We start from the raw sequence: 16,180 nt of genomic DNA, 5'->3' as shown, positions 1-16,180 counted from the left end.
CACTCCCCTTTCCCCCACACCATACTACCTCTAACTAAAAGTAAAAAAGAAAAAAATATGAGAACAGTTTTCATCACAATCCTCCTCCCAGATCCCATGCTACTGATGGCAGTAATAGCAGTGATATTCCCTAAATCAACTTGATTAATAGCAGTTAATGTACTTCTCTGAAACTTATCCAAACATTTTTTAAACCCAGCTACACTAAGGGGCAGATTTTCAAGGATTTACGCGCGTGGGTTGTGTGCGCCGGGCCTATTTTAAAAAGGCCCGGCGGCGCACGTAAAGCCCCGGAACACGCGTATGTCCCGGGGCAGGGTGGACCGAGGCCTCTGGCACAGCGGCCATTTGCTGCTATGCTGGGGGATTGTGTGCTGGCAGCCGGCCGACAGGCGTAACTTACAAAATAAAGGTGGGGGAATTTAGGTAGGGCAGGCCGGAGGGAACGGGGAAAGCCATCGGGGCTCCCCTAGGGCTCGGCATGCAAGGTGCACAAGTGTGCACCCCCTTGCGTGCGCCGACCCCGGATTTTATTTCATGCGCGCGGCTGCACACGCATCTTATAAAATCAGGCGTACATTTGGGAGAGACGGGTAGCGCGCTCAAATGTAAGCTGCGCGCGTAGGTTTTAAAATCTGCCCCTAACTGCACTAACTACATCCTCTGGCAACAAATTACAGAGCTTAACTGTGCATTGAGTGAAAAGGAATTTTCTCCAATTAGTTCTAAATGTGCTACTTGCTAACTTCATTGAGTGCCCCCTAGTCCTTTTATTATCCAAAAGAGTAGATAACCGATTCACATTTACCTGCTCTAGACCTATCATATCTCCCCCTCAGCCGTCTCTTCTCCAAGCTAAACAGTGCTAACCTCTTTAGCCTTTCCTCATAGGGGAGCTGTTCAAGTGTATACATATTCAGATCCTTCAGCCTCTCCTCATAGGTCTTTTCATACAGATCCAACACCATTTTGGTCACTCTTCTCTGGATTGCCTCTATCCTGTCTTTGTCCCTTTTGAGATACGGACTCCAGAACTGAACACAGACTCCAAGTGAGGTCTCACCAAGGACCTGTACAAGGACATTATCACCCTTTTCTTACTTGTTATTCCTCTTTCTCTCTGCAGCCCAGCATTCTTCTGCTTTAGCCAACATCTTGTCATATTGCTTCGCCATCTTTAGATCTCCAGATACTATTACCACAATATCCCTCTCTTGGTTCGTGCATATCAGTCTTTCATCCCCATCACATACAGCTCTTTTGGATTACTGCACCAAGATGCATGACTCTGTACTTCTTGGCACTGAATCCCAGCTGACAAGTCTTCGACCACGCTTCAAGTTTTCTTAAATCATTTTTCAATCTCTATTCCTTCAGGCGTGTCCACTCTATTACAGATCTTATCATCATCCGCAAATAGACACATTTTATCTTCTGTCCCTTCTGCAATGTCGCTCACAAAGATATTAAACAGAACCGGTCCCAATACAGAACCCGGTGGCACTCCACTTCACATGGTTTTCTCTTCAAGAGTACATTCCATTTACCATTACACCCTGTCTCCCTTCAGTCAACCAATGTGTAATCCATGCTACTACCTTGGCACTCACTCCCAAGCTTCTAATTTTTTTTCACAAGCCTCCTATATGGGACAGTATCAAAAGCTTTGCTGAAATCCAAGTAGATCACATCAAGCGCTCTTCCTTCATCCAATTCTCTAGTCACCCAATTAAGAAAATCAATCAGATTTTGTCTTGCAGGACCTTCCGCTGGTGAATCCATGCTGCCTTGGGTCCAGCAACCCACCGGATTGTAGATAGTTTACTATTTTTTCCTTCAGCAGATTCTCCATTAATTTTCCAACCACCAAGGTGAGGCTAACTGGCCTATAGTTTCCAGCCTCCTCTTAGCTACCACTCTGGTAAAGTGGGAGTACCATCATTATTCTCCAATTCTGCGGCATCACACCCATTTCCAGGGATCTATTGAACAGGTCCTTCAGCGGACCCACCAGAACATCTCTAAACTTTCTCAGTATCCTGGGGTATATCTCATTCAGCCCCTGACTTTATTTTCAGTTTGCTTAGCTCCTCCCATACATTTTCTTCTGTAAACAGTTTTGTCTACTCCATCCCCGTTTATGGGCTTGTTAACCAGCAATGGTCCTTCTCCAGGGTCCTCTTTAGTGAATACGAACTGAAGAATTTGTTTAATATTTCTGCCAATTCTTTGTTACTCTCTACACATTGCTCCTTCTCACCTCTCAATTTCACTATACCACTTCTGACCTCCCCTTCTTTCACTGATATATCTGAGAAATGTTTGTCTCCTTGCTTTATCTCTTGGCCATCCTTTCTTCCAACCTGACCTTTTGCTTTTCCTTATTTCTTTGTCTCCCTCAGTTTTAACTGATATTCTTCCCTGTGTTCCTTTTTTGGGGATCCCTTGTACTTTTTGAATGCTATTCTTTTTTGCTTTTATTTTTTAGCCACCTCCTTAGAGAACCAGATAGATTTATTTTTCCTCTTACTCTTGTTTACTTTTCTAACATATAGATTTGTTGTCTTTGTAATAGCTCCTTTTAACTTGGCTCACTATTGTTCCACTTCACACATTTTCTCCCAGTTCTTCCTCCAGGTACGTCCCCATTTTAACAAAGCCCATATTTTTGAAATTCATAACTCGGATCTTCGTGTGACTTATCTGTATCCAATTCGCAAAAACGAATCATACCATCTGATGATCACTGGGGCTCAGGTGAGCCCCTACCATGGGTCCTTGCCAAGTTACAAGTACCTGGCAACTACCCAAACATTAAATAGATCTCATGCTACTAATGCCAGTAATAGCAATAGCTATTCCCTAAAGTCAACTTGATTAATAGTGGTTTATGGACTTTTCTAGGAACTTATCCAAACCTTTTTTAAACCCAGCTACACTAAATGCCCTAACCACATTCTCCGGCAGTGAATTACAGAGCTTAATTTTGCACTGAGTGAAAAAGAATTTTCTCCAATTTGTTTTAAATGTGCAACTTGCTAACTTCACTGAGTGCCCCTAATCCTTTTATTATCCAAAAATGCTATAACAGATTCACATTTACCTGTTCTATTCCTCTCATGATTTTATAGACTTCTATCACATCCCTCCTCAGCTGACTCGTCTCCAAGCTAAACAGCCCTAACCTCTTTAGCCTTTCCTCATCAGAGAGTCGTTCCATCATCTTTATCATTTTGGTCACCCTTCTCTGTACCTTTTCCAGTGCAACTATGTCTTTTTTGAGATGCGGGAACCAGAATTGCATACAGTATTCAAGGTGCAATCTCACCATTGAGAAATAAGGAGGATTTATGACATTCTTTGCTTTATTCACCATTCCCTTCCTAATAATTCCTAATATTGTTTGCTTTTTTGATCACCGCAGCATACTGAGCCGATGATTTCAATGTATTATCGACTATGACGCCTAGATCTTTTTCCTGGGTGCTAACTCCTAATATGATACATAATATTATGTAAGTACAGCATGGTTATTTTTCCCTATATGCATCACCTTGCACTTGTCCACATTAAATTTCAACTGTCATTTGGATGCCCAATCCTTGAGTCTCGCAAGGTCCTCCTGCAATTCATCATAATCCGCTTGCGATTTAACTACTCTGAATAATTTTGTATCATCTGTCAATTTGATTACCTCACTCGTGATATCCCTTTCCAGATCATTTATATATATATTGAAAAGCACCAGTCCAAGTACAGATCCCTAAGACACTCCACTGTTTACCTTTTATCCACTGAGAAAGCTGACCATTTAATCCTACTCTCTGTTTCCTGCTTTTAATCAGTTTGCAGTCCATGAAAAGACATCACCTCCTATCCCATGAGTTTTAGTTTTCTTTGAAGCCTCTCATGAGGGACTTTGTCAAATGCCTTTTGAAAATCCAAATACACGACATCTACCAGTTCATCTTTATCCATGTTTATTAATCCTTCAAAAAAATTGGTGCGGCAAGACTTCCCTTGGATAAATCCATGCTGGCTGTATTCCTTTAAACCATGTCTTTCTTTGTTCTTTAGAATAGTTTCCACTATTTTTCCTAGCACTGTAGTCAGGCTCACCAGTCTATAGTGTCCTGATTCATGCCTGGATCCCTTTCTAAATATTGGGGTTATATTGGCCACCCTCCAGTCTTCAGATAGAATGGATGATTTTAATGATAGGTTACAATATTTACTAATAAGTCTGAGGTTAAGTCTCAGTCCATATTTGATCGTATAAACCTCACTGAATATTACAAGGAAGGTAGCTGGCACCATAGTTAGGCTTCCTGATAATAGCATAGGATTCGATATCAGGAAAGTCAAGGTGCCCTTGCTGGTCATAGTTTCCTGTATCTGAGAGGTTTCATCTTCCTTACTGACAATGCCTGTGAAAATACAACAAAGTTTTAACAACATTTCTAAAGCTCTTCTACTGTTTCCCTTTCTATACAATGCAGTGGGAGTATTTCAGAGAGGCAAGGGAGAAAGTGTTGGCTATTTCTGTAGTGCTGGCAATTCCAGATGCACTAGAAATTAAACAAGGGCTGTGATCGCAGAGATGGACCTGGGATTAGGCATTGATGTCCATGTATGTTTTTATTGTATGTGAAATTTTTAACTGCTACAAAATTTATGATGTAAAAGATTACAACTTTTAATAAATTGGAAATTAGATGGGAAAGAAAAATGGGCAGTCAAGATGGGTCTTCATTTGCAGTCTCATCTTAACAGCCTCATTGTAACCCCAATACTGTAACCCCAATATTTAAAAAAGGCTCCAGGGGTGATCCGGGTAACTATAGACCAGTGAGTCTGACTTAAGTGCCAGGAAATATAGTGGAAACTATTCTCAAGATCAAAATCGTAAAGCATATAGAAAGACATGGTTTAATGGAACACAGTCAACATGGATTTACCCAAGGGAAGTCTTGCCTAACAAATCTGCTTCATTTTTTTGAAGGGGTTAATAAACATGTGGATAAAGGTGAACCAGTAGATGTAGTGTATTTGGATTTTCAGAAGGCGTTTGACAAAGTCTCTCATGAGAGGCTTCTAAGAAAACTAAAACGTCATGGGATAGGAGGAGATGTCCTTTGGTGGATTACAAACTGGTTAAAAGACAGGAAACAGAGAGTAGGATTAAATGGTCAATTTTCTCAGTGGAAAAGGGTAAACAGTGGAGTGCCTCAGGGATCTGTACTTGGAAAGGAATACGATGAGTGAGGTAATAAAATTTGAGGATGATACAAAATTATTCAGAGTAGTTAAATCACAAGCGGTTTGTGATACATTACAGAGGACCTTGCAAGACTGGAAGATTGGGCATCCAAATGGCAGATGAAATTTAATGTGGACAAGTGCAAGGTCTTGCATATAGGGAAAAATATCCCATGCTGTAGTTACATGATGTTAGGTTCCATATTAGGTTCCATATTAGGAGCTACCACCCAGGAAAAAGATCTAGGTATCATAGTGGATAATACTTTAAAATCGTCGGCTCAGTGTGCTGCAGCAGTCAAAAAAGCAAACAGAATGTTAGGAATTATTAGGAAGGGAATGGTTAGTAAAACGGAAAATGTCATAATGCCTCTATAATCGCTCCATGGTGAGACCGCACCTTGAAAACTGTGTACAATTCTGGTCGCCGCATCTCAAAAAAGATATAGTTGCGATGGAAAAGGTACAGAGAAGGACAACAAATGATAAAGGGGATGGGACAGCTCCCCTATGAGGAAAGGCTGAAGAGGTTAGGACTTTTCAGCTTGGAGAAGAGACGGCTGAGGGGGGATATGATAGAGGTGTTTAAAATCATGAGAGGTCTTGAATGAGTAGATGTGAATTGGTTATTTACACTTTCGAATAATAGAATGACTAGGGGGCATTCTATGAAATTAGCAAGTAGCACATTTAAGACTAATCGGAGAAAATTCTTTTTCTCTCAATGCACAATAAAGCTCTGGAATTTGTTGCCAGAGGATGTGGTTAGTACAGTTAGTGTAGCTGGGTTCAAAAAAGGTTTGGATAAGTTCTTGGAGGAGAAGTCCATTAACGGCTATTAATCAAGTTTACTTAGGGAATAGCCACTGCTATTAATTGCATCAGTAGCATGGGATCTTCTTAGTGTTTGGGTAATTGCAGGTTCTTGTGGCCTGGTTTGGCCTCTGTTGGAAACAGGATGGTGGGCTTGATGGACCCTTGGTCTGTCCCAGCATGGCAATTTCTTATGTTTGATGCCCGAGATCATTACTCTGTCTATAATCTGTCTTGGGAACACAAACACCTATTTGATGTTAAGTGACAAATATAACAGATCAGAACCCAGCACAGCTAAAGAACATTTTTTTCAAGGGAGGTTTAAGACCAGGTCTGACATTTTAACATTCCCCTTCTCACATATTTTGGCACCTGTAAGATAAAGGGACTAAAAATCTCACAATGTATTGGAATGCAAGCTGATCAAGCGCTTCCCTCCAAAAACTGAGTCGCTTGGCAGAGAACCAGTTGCAAAATCAAACACACGTACACATATGTACTTCATACATCCACATAAACTGGAGGGTTATAAGTAGCATAAAATAATTTATACTCAGTACTGCATGTGAACAAGCTTAGCATGCTATTAATAAAAAAAAAAAGTTGCTAAAGTTATTAGGGCCTGAACAAGGACAAAGAGTGCAATGCAAACTGTAAAAAAAAAAAAAAAAAGAAGTGCATCTTTGTGGATGCCGTGAAGATTTGGGTCACTCGTAAGCTCAGCCACAGTGCTACAGCACAAGAGATTCATGTTTGAGAGTCTTGTGTGATATGGCCAGAGGGGCTGAAGTGAATCACAAAAATAATACAATCAAGTTCCAGGGGATGTAGGAAGGGAAAATCAGCTGCCTGTCGGTGCAAGAGTAGTGCTAACAGTTAATTTCAGAGGAGACTTCTCCAGTTCTCTATTGCTGAGGAATCCTGTGTCACTAGTGTACATCATTTGGGAAGGAGGAGATAAATTAGGAAGAGGGGAGAGTTGCAGATCTTTTTAATCCATTAAGGGTGAAAAATATATTAAAGTTTTCAGCATTCAGAAAAATAATACTTTTTTCAGTTTCTAAAAATACATTTTTAAAAACTGGTCATTTAAAAACTAATAGCAACTGGCACTAAATTCTTCTGCTCAGCTAAAAATAAAACAGTACATTACAACAACACTACTTTTGCTGGCTTCAGCGGAGAAGCCTCAGATTTCCCTGGAAGCCTTGTTTTAGCAGGAACACTCAGCAACCCCTGCAAGAGTCAGCATTTTTCAGCAGGGTTGGAAATTCCCCAACACAGAGTCCTCCTCTGTGTCAGGAAATGGGACTGCCAATCACTTCCTAGCACCAGGTTATCTGAGTGAGACCAATAAGTTTACCTAGAACAGCTCCAGCTTAGGCATTAAAAACCTTTCTTCTATGCAAAACTGGTACTGACTAGGCTTCCTGAAGTATCAAACGAGCCACTAATCCTACATTTTGCTTGGATGTCAGTCAGGCCAATACAGAACGGTGCACTCGGCCAAGCGCACCCTTAGCCCCCCCGTTTGGACTCGCATTTTTGACGCGCTATTATTACCCCTTATACAGTAAGGGGTAGTAATAGCGCGTGGAAAACGCGCAGCCAAACCCCCTGAAACTAATAGCACTCATCACATGCAAATGCATGTTGATGAGACTATTAGGTATTCACCCGCAATATAGAAAGCAAAATAAGCGGCCAAGCCGCACATTTTACTTTCAGTAATTAACTCCTGCCAACGGCAGGAGTTAATTTCAGATGACACCGGGCAAGTGTACAGAAAAGCAGAAAAAACTGCTTTTCTGTACACCCTCCAACTTAATATCATAGCGATATTAAGTCAGAGGTCCCAAAAAAAAAAAAAATCTTTAAAAAAAAAATAAAAAAATATCTGCCCGCGGGTTGGAAAACAGATGCTCAATTTTGCCGGTGTCCGTTTTCCGAACCCATGGCTGTGAGCGGGTTTGACAACAGAAGCCGGTAAAATTAAGCGGCGGCTGTCAGACCCGCTGACAGCCGCCGCTTCCACCAATAAGGAAGCGCTAGGGAGGCGCTAGTGTCCCTAGCGCCTCCCTATTAGCGTGGGCCCTAATTTAAATAGTGACTCGCACGCCCAGGAGAGGTGCCTGGGCGGACGTTGGAAGAGCGGGCGCTCGCCTCGGAGCGCCGGCTCTCCCTCGCACTTTACTATATGGGCCTGAGTGTGCTTCACAAGCACTTAGCACTTTTTCAACATGTGCAATTGCTCCTGTATTTGGCAGTGCATCCTACAGTTGCACCGGCCGCATGCTGGAGGTTCCCATCAACTCTCATCCTGATATTGCACCTCATAAGCTACTAAAAGCCTCCAGTCACCATGTACAGCATTTGAGAAGGGAGTATAACTGACTCAACCCTGCACTGAACACAAGAATGCACAAAACTTGGCCAGGGGTGAAACTACAACAATCACTGACTTAGCAGGAAGAACATAAGACAGTGGTAGGACATTGCTCTTATAGTAGCCTAGTGTTTAGCGCAGTGGGCTGTGAACTAGGGAAGCCAGGGAAGTTCCTGGTGACTTTGGGCAAGTCTCGTCCCCCTCCATTGCTTCAGGTACAAACTTGAGACTGTAAGCCCTTTGGGGTAAGGGAAATACCTACAGTAACAATGTAATCTGCTTTGAAGTGTTTTAAAGTTAGAATAAATAAATAAAATATTCAGTCCTGGGCACTATGAGCACCTGGATGTGTGTGTCTAGTTCTGCGCTTTATGGGGCACCAGAAATTAGGGGTCAAAGTGGATTAAGAATAGTATTTCTGGTAGGGTTCATGAACAGAGGGAAGCAAAAAACCTAAAGCTCTTCTGCCTCTGCTTTTCAGAAGCCTTCAGCCACCTAAACAGATTTAGAGAAACCTTTCAAAAAGAAGATCCACTGTAGTTTTTTTTTTTTAATAAAATGATGGTAGCAGGCACCAAATGAGAAAAGGTAGCACTAAAAACCATCACATTTTGATCACTGGATAGGATCTAAATAAAAATAAGGAGAATAAACCAAGTTTGCTTACCCGTAAACAGATGTTTCCGTAGGCAGTAGGATGAATCTGACATAACACAGAAGGCTTGGGGATAACCTTCACGGAGTAGCAGTTTCTACCATAAAAAAAACTTGCCAGGCTAACTAGATGGACTATTTTGGTCTTTATCTGCCATCATTTACTATGTTACTATGTAATGGCATCATCTGAAGGAGGCATCATGGACCCAGCTCTCAGAGCTCAGTAAAAGTCTTACTAGGCATGTGTGGGATTTCCCATTGCACGCACTGCCTTGTGAGCCCTTCAGTCTCTTCCAGAGCTTAAACTTTAATGAAGTAGGCGACTCTCCAAGGAGGCAGGTGTGAATTAAGTATGGCCACCCCTGCTGTGCAGTGCTTTTTTTCAGATGGTATGTGCCGGCCCACACCTTTTCCTTCACCTATTTGATTTGCCCTGTAGTCCCCTCAAAAAACACATGCATCTTGCATTTGAGTACCAGCACTTTTTCCCAGAAAAAAATGACTGCTGCGGTCTATGGAGAAATCTGTTTACAGGTAAGAAAACTTGGTTTCTCCATCAACAAGCAGGCATGAATTAGCCATAATGTGTTGGGAGTCCCAAGCTAGAGGTTGCATTATGATGCAATTACTGAGCTAGACAACTCATTCCCTACCAGTGGAGAATGGAGTTCTGGGTGAACAAGCTGTATAGAACTGCTTGTCCAAAGTTACTGTCTCCTTGGGCCATACCATCCAGACAATAGTGAGACATAAATGTGCAAACAAGTGACCAAGTAGCAGTTTTGCATATGTCTCCAATGAAAGTGGACCTAAGAAGAGCAAATGAAGTTCTCAACTAATGAGCCTTGACAGAGTTTGTAATCTGTAAGAGTTTGTGAGCATAACAGTACACTAAACAGTCCAGTAGCCAATTAGACAGTGTAAGTTTGGCAACTACCTTTCCCAATTTATTGGGATCAAAAGACATGAATGGTTAAGAAGCTTGATGGTGAGGTTGAGTCCTCTTTAGGTAATACACCAAGGAATGATAAGTCTATTCTACCTTGTGTGCATGCATAGAAAGAACGGTGGCAGCATTACAGCTTGATTAATGTGGAAAATGGATTCTACTTTCAGAAGGAATTTAGAGTGAGTATGCAGAACAACTGTGTTGTGAAAAAACTGCAGGTATGGTGGATATGAAACCAGGGCCTGTAATTCATTTATTCTTTGTGCCAAAGTGACAGCAACAAGAACGAACACTTTCCAACTAACTTGAGTAGTTCAAGAGTTGAGCCATGACCACACTGAAATTCCAAGGCACTGGAAATTTTCTGGGCCGAGGCTCAGAATGCCACAGATCTTTCATGAACTTAGACACTAAAGAGTGACGAATGCTTGGAGATCCTTCCACCTGTTGGTGATACATTGCAATGACGTTGAGACAAAACTTGACAGAAGAGGTGCTGAGTCCTGAGGACACGGTGAAGAATAAATATTATAGCAAGTCCTTCAAGCCACAGGACAAGAAATTTACATTGATGGCCCCCCTCATCATTCCAAGAACCTCTTCCAATTGAGCATGTATGATTTTTATGGTTGAAGGCTTCCTGGCTGAAATCAGCATATTTTTCACCTCTCAATGAAGGAGGCAACTACTGTTCATTCAACACCTATGCCATGAGGGCCAGTGATAGCAGGTTCAGATGGCAGACCATGCCATCTTCCTGTGTAATGAGAGTCTGAGGCATCCCTACAGGAATTTGAAACTGAATGGTCAGTTGGATGAGATATGGATATCATATTCACCATAGCCAGGTCAGTGCTATGAGGATTAACTTTGCCTCATTCTGAAGGATCTTCTGAACAGTCCTGGCAATGAGAGGAATTGGCAGGTACACAGAGTACACAACAATTCAGTCTAGCACAAAAGCATCCAAAGCTAATCTGTAGTTCCTTGGATTCATGAAGCAGAACTTCTCGACTTTTCTGTTGTCCTCTGAGTTGGAAAGATCAATCACCAGAGTTCTCCAATGATTGAACATGTTGTTCAAGACCTCTTGAACCAAGAATCACTTGGGTGTAACGTTTTACTGGTCACAGGGCTGATTCGCAACAGGTTTTACTTACCCCAATCATTCTCCCTGGTACAATGGCGATGCAGGATGCCTGCACCAGATGCTGACATTGACCCTTAAGTGCACGCGATTGTGTAACCCGGTACCTCTTAAATGCCCTGTGGTAGGAAAACCATTACACCACCTCCTGATGACATCACAGAAGCTGGGTATTTTAGCCTCTGTGCTGTACTTGGCCAGTGCCTCAGCAACAGGTCCTCCTGCCGTGCATGCTATACCTGCTCTTCGCCTTGCTTTGTTCCAGTACCTGCTCCTCACCTTACCTTGCCCACTACCTGCACCTTCCTGCCCTGCCTCAGTTTTTTCCGCCTCCTCCCATTCTTGTCCATCTCTTTCATCTATTTACGGGCCTTGATCTTTGCCTGGATACTGACACTGCCTGATCTCTGCCTGCCCTGACTTCTGTCCAGATACTGAAACTGCCTAGTCTCCGCCTGCCCCAACCTTGGTCTGGTATCTCACTCTGCCAGCATGCTCTTCATGGGATCCCTCACCTAATTCCTGCTGGCCTCCAAACCCAGAAAAATGAGCATTTGAAGCAAATTACTGGCATCTAGTAGGACCTGGCTAATCTCCTGCTGCTGCAGACAGTGACTGCAGAGTGTACTGATATTCCTTAATCGGAGCCATCGTCTCCTGCACCTGGTCCCTCAACAAGATTTCCTTAGTAGTGTGCACATTCAGCAAGCAGTCATATGCATCTTTACGGAGGCCATTCATTTGTAACTCCATGAGCTTCTTGGCTCCTACAGTGATAGCTGAGGTTCTGGCCACAGGGTTGAAAGCCTTATACGTGCATTGAATAAAGTGCTTTACAGCTCAGTAAAATTCTGTGAGGCCGATGTAATAAGATCCAAAATGAAATTGACACTAATTTTCAGAGCTTTTTTAATTTTTTTTTTCAGCATGCATGGCAAAAGCAGGCGCCTCCATGGGATGTAATAAGGGAATGGCATGCAAATGAGATCCATGCAAAAAAACTCACGGAATACCTAATGCACGCAAAAATACCTGCATAAGACCTGAAACAGACAGCCATGGGAAAAACATGCACTAAATTATAGGCACTAACAGAACTGTTGCAGAGTTCATTTCAAACCTAGAGCACAGGCAAGTGATCAAAGATAAGATAACAAAAGATGAAGTATGTGTGGTATGTTTTTCAGAAATAAAATTTCACCCCAAAGGTAACTTCACATTTTTTTTTAGATATGCAAGGTATATGCAATCAGATATACAGCAGAATTGGCATGACATGCATCTCAGACACTCGCTTAAACTGCCCTAACTCAGGTACTAAAAAACTGTTGTAAAAAGCCCTGCCAGCGCAGCTCTCGGCATTGCCTGTGAATAGTTAATTGCCTCCTTTGCATGGACTCACACTAAACCAGCTGTGGCTTTTTGCACAGATTTGTGCATGCGATTTTTCCATGCTAAGTGCATTACATACACGGGCAGTTGGTTTCCCGCTGCTTATATCGACCCCTGTATTATATCGACCCCTGTATGTCCAGGATCTGAAGGTTCCAAAGACTTCAGCTTTTGCGCACACACACACACACACACACACACACACACATGCAAATACTAGACCATGTGGTGGTCAGTGGACCCCTGAGCCAAGACGAGGTTGGCACCACCTACAGGAGGGAACCTCCTGCAGGTCCTCGTTGTTGAGAGGTGGTGCGGAGACCCAAAAGGACCTTCACCAATACCAGCCCACGTTCCCCACAGGTTGAACCCTTGGGTACCGGGGCCGGCTGGACTTAGGCGCATGTCTCCAGACAGTGATGAATCCCACAGAGTCAGCAGACAAAACAAAGTCGGGCATACCAGAGGTTGGGATCGACGGCGACCAACAGAGTCCAGAAGGAGGCCAGAGGTCAGAGCAGGCAGCAAGCAAAGTAGAACTGATGAACAGGTAGGAGGTCAAGGCAGGCAGCAAGGGGAGCGAAATCCAGAGAACGTACTGAGGTTAGAACCAGAGAAGCAGTCCACGGGGTCAGAGAACAGGAGCAGGAATACAGAGATGGGAACCAGGAGCACGGAGTCAGGAGCTGGCGGCATGGTGGCCCATGTACCCCTTTTCCAGATCATATTCTGGGGTCCTGCACCTTCCTCACATTGATGATTGCCTTTGCTAACTTGGCCAAAAATTAAGAGTAGCCAAGATCTTCCAGAGAAAACATACTGAGGCAAATCCAGTAGGGCATCTGAAGGGATCACTGTAGAATCCTCACCTGATCATGAGGAGATACCAAGGAGGAGTGTTCTGCTGATCATTGGGAGAAAGAACCAGGAGGAAATCTGAATTATCTGATCCCATGTTTTCCCCTTCCAATCCATGAAGGGACTCCCTCAGAGGAGAGGAATCTACAACCACAGGACAGGAACTAATTCCTACAGTCAGCAATCCCTGAAATGAGGTTTGAACCTCCTGCAGACTATGCAGGTCCCCACTATGTGGGGATAGCTCCTTCATTCTGGACAGGAGAGGCTCCAACTTGGTGTTCAAGGCTTAAGAAGGCAACAAAATTCTTCACCAATTTCAATAGCTTGGCTCCAACTGATTGAGGATTCCTTTGCACTGGAGTCTGAGGTATGACATGCTCTTCCTCTTGCCGTGTTTAAATCCCATCTAAAGACCCACTGCTTTTAAATGTTATGTCTGATTGTCTGTTTTTAGTCTTGTTAACTAATTTTCTTTTCTTTTTAACCATTGTTTTGCTTTATGAAATATCCCAAGTATCTTGTCTTGTATGTTTTCCTTTTAAGCTATACTGAGCAGGGACTGTTTTTGTATGTTTGTACAGTGTTGCCTTTGTCATGTAGGTCTATAGAAATGTTTAGTAGTAGCAGTAATAGTAGTAGTAGTTGAAGTTGAAGAGACATCATATTCAGACGTTCATATTGGTTCATCCTTATTGAGGGCTGCTGCCGCTGTTGGTGCCAAATAGAGACTGGGGGCACAGAAGCTGCAATTGAAGCAGTGGTTTCTAATGCACTGTGGTGATACTAGGACCAGGCTTAATTGTTGGTGCCAGTAGGACCATGCTCTGCGCCAAGGCCTACCTTCTAAGGTCAAAGGATGCTTATTCCTGTGTGCCAAGGTGTTCCGCTCCACTCCAATTAGATCAAAGAGTCTTCCATACTAAGGGGGCTGACTGCATTGTGGAATGTGCCAATAAGATAAACATCATTGGGTCCAGGTAAAAATATGTGGCTTGGTACCATGGGAATCTTCTGCACCAGAAAGGAAAGGATACATGTACTGAGGAAACTATTTCTCTTCTCAATGCCAAGGATGAATCCTCCCAGCAGAGCTCCACTATTAACGCTTCCAGCTTCTTCGGCACTGAAGGAGACTATCCTAGAGATGTTGCACCGGAGGTGGACCCTTGGGTCGAGGTGGGGTTGATGCTACCTGTAGGAGGAATCTTACGGGTCCCCCACCATCGGCAGGCAGAGTGGGCTGATGGACGGAGGCCGGCTGGCGCTTCACCAATACAGTTCTCCACGGGTTGAGCCTTTGGGTACAGGGGCTGGCTGGGCTTAGGTGGGCCTCCATATGTCGTCATTGAAGGAAAGGCAGAGAAGTCAGCCCAGAGGAAGCAACCGTGAAATGGAGAAGTCTGTACTGGACGAGGTGGAGTCCTGTAGACCTGGGCACCAATAGAACCAAAGTCAGACAGGGGGCGCCCGAGCAAGGACAGGTTGAAGCCTGAATAGGCCAAGCCCAGGACATAGACTGAAGAGGCGTCGTAGAGCAAGCTGGAGTCAGGGCTGGCGGCAATCAAGGAACGGTGGCAAGGCAGAGCTGAGGTCTGGGCGAGGAGAGAGTCAATAGCGTAGTCAGGCAATGCAGAGGTTTGGGCTTGGAGAAAGACAATGGTGTAGTCAGGCAATGCAGAGGTCCAGGCTTGGAGAGGATCAATGGTGTAGTCAGGCAATGCAGAGGTCCGGGCATGGAGAGGATCAATGGTGTAGTCAGGCAATGCAGAAGTCCGGGCATGGAGAGGGTCAATGGCGTAGTCAGGCAATGCAGAGGTCGTGTCCGAGAAGGCAATCAGATGAAGGGCTAGGAATCAGGAACACAGGGACGAAAGAGAACAGGAACAGGAACTTGCAGGGATCAGGAACCAGGAAAGCCCAGCATCTTGTTTCCAACAATGGCCAATCCAGGCCATAAGAACCTGGCAAGTACCCAAAAACTAAGTCTATCCCATGCTACTGTTGCTAATAATAGCAGTGGCTATTCTCTAAGTCAACTTAATTAATAGCAGGTAATGGACTTCTCCTCCAAGAACTTATCCAATCCTTTTTTAAACCAGCTACACTAACTGCACTAACCACATCTTCTGGCAACAAATTCCAGAGTTTAATTGTGCGTTGAGTGAAAAAGAACTTTCTCCAATTAGTTTTAAATGTGCCACATGCTAACTTCAAGGAGTGTCTCCTAGTCTTTCCATTATCCAAAAGAGTAAATAACCGATTCACATCTACCCATTCTAGACCTCTCATGATTTTAAACACCTCTATCATATCCCCCCTCAGCCGTCTCTTCTCCAAGCTATTGCAAAGGCGATCATTGGAAGCGATTGCTGGACGCCGAGCCTGGCCTTAAATACCAGAGCTTTGGTGGCGTCATTATCCGGGGCCATAGCCAAATAAGTAGCAATGATGCGCGTGCCTAGGGAGGGGCACGGCGCTGAACGGTGGCGCTCTCCGCGGGCCACACAGGTCTGCAGCTGAAGCTGAGGGACCGGGGGTGGCTCGAGGACAGAGCAGGCGGCCCACCACCGCCAGAGATGAGGAACTAGGCACTGGATTTGCCAGAGAGAGGTGAGGGGGCCGGGCCGTGGGTCTGCCACTGCCGGCACATGCAACAAGAGGGAATTCCCCATTCCATTTAGGTGCTCTTCTTAGTACCTCATCTGGCACCATC

General features: G+C 43.8%; 1 protein-coding gene across 6 annotated transcripts in view; it reads right to left on the bottom strand.

Moving 5' to 3' along the window:
* Positions 1-16,180, bottom strand: part of SPIDR (scaffold protein involved in DNA repair) — a 736,772-nt gene that overhangs the window by 369,955 nt on the left and 350,637 nt on the right. The window lies entirely within an intron of this gene.

Source organism: Rhinatrema bivittatum, chromosome 2 (genome assembly GCF_901001135.1).
Source record: "Rhinatrema bivittatum chromosome 2, aRhiBiv1.1, whole genome shotgun sequence".
In the NCBI taxonomy this organism is placed as follows: domain Eukaryota; kingdom Metazoa; phylum Chordata; class Amphibia; order Gymnophiona; family Rhinatrematidae; genus Rhinatrema; species Rhinatrema bivittatum.
This window is presented reverse-complemented; position numbering and strand designations above follow the sequence as displayed.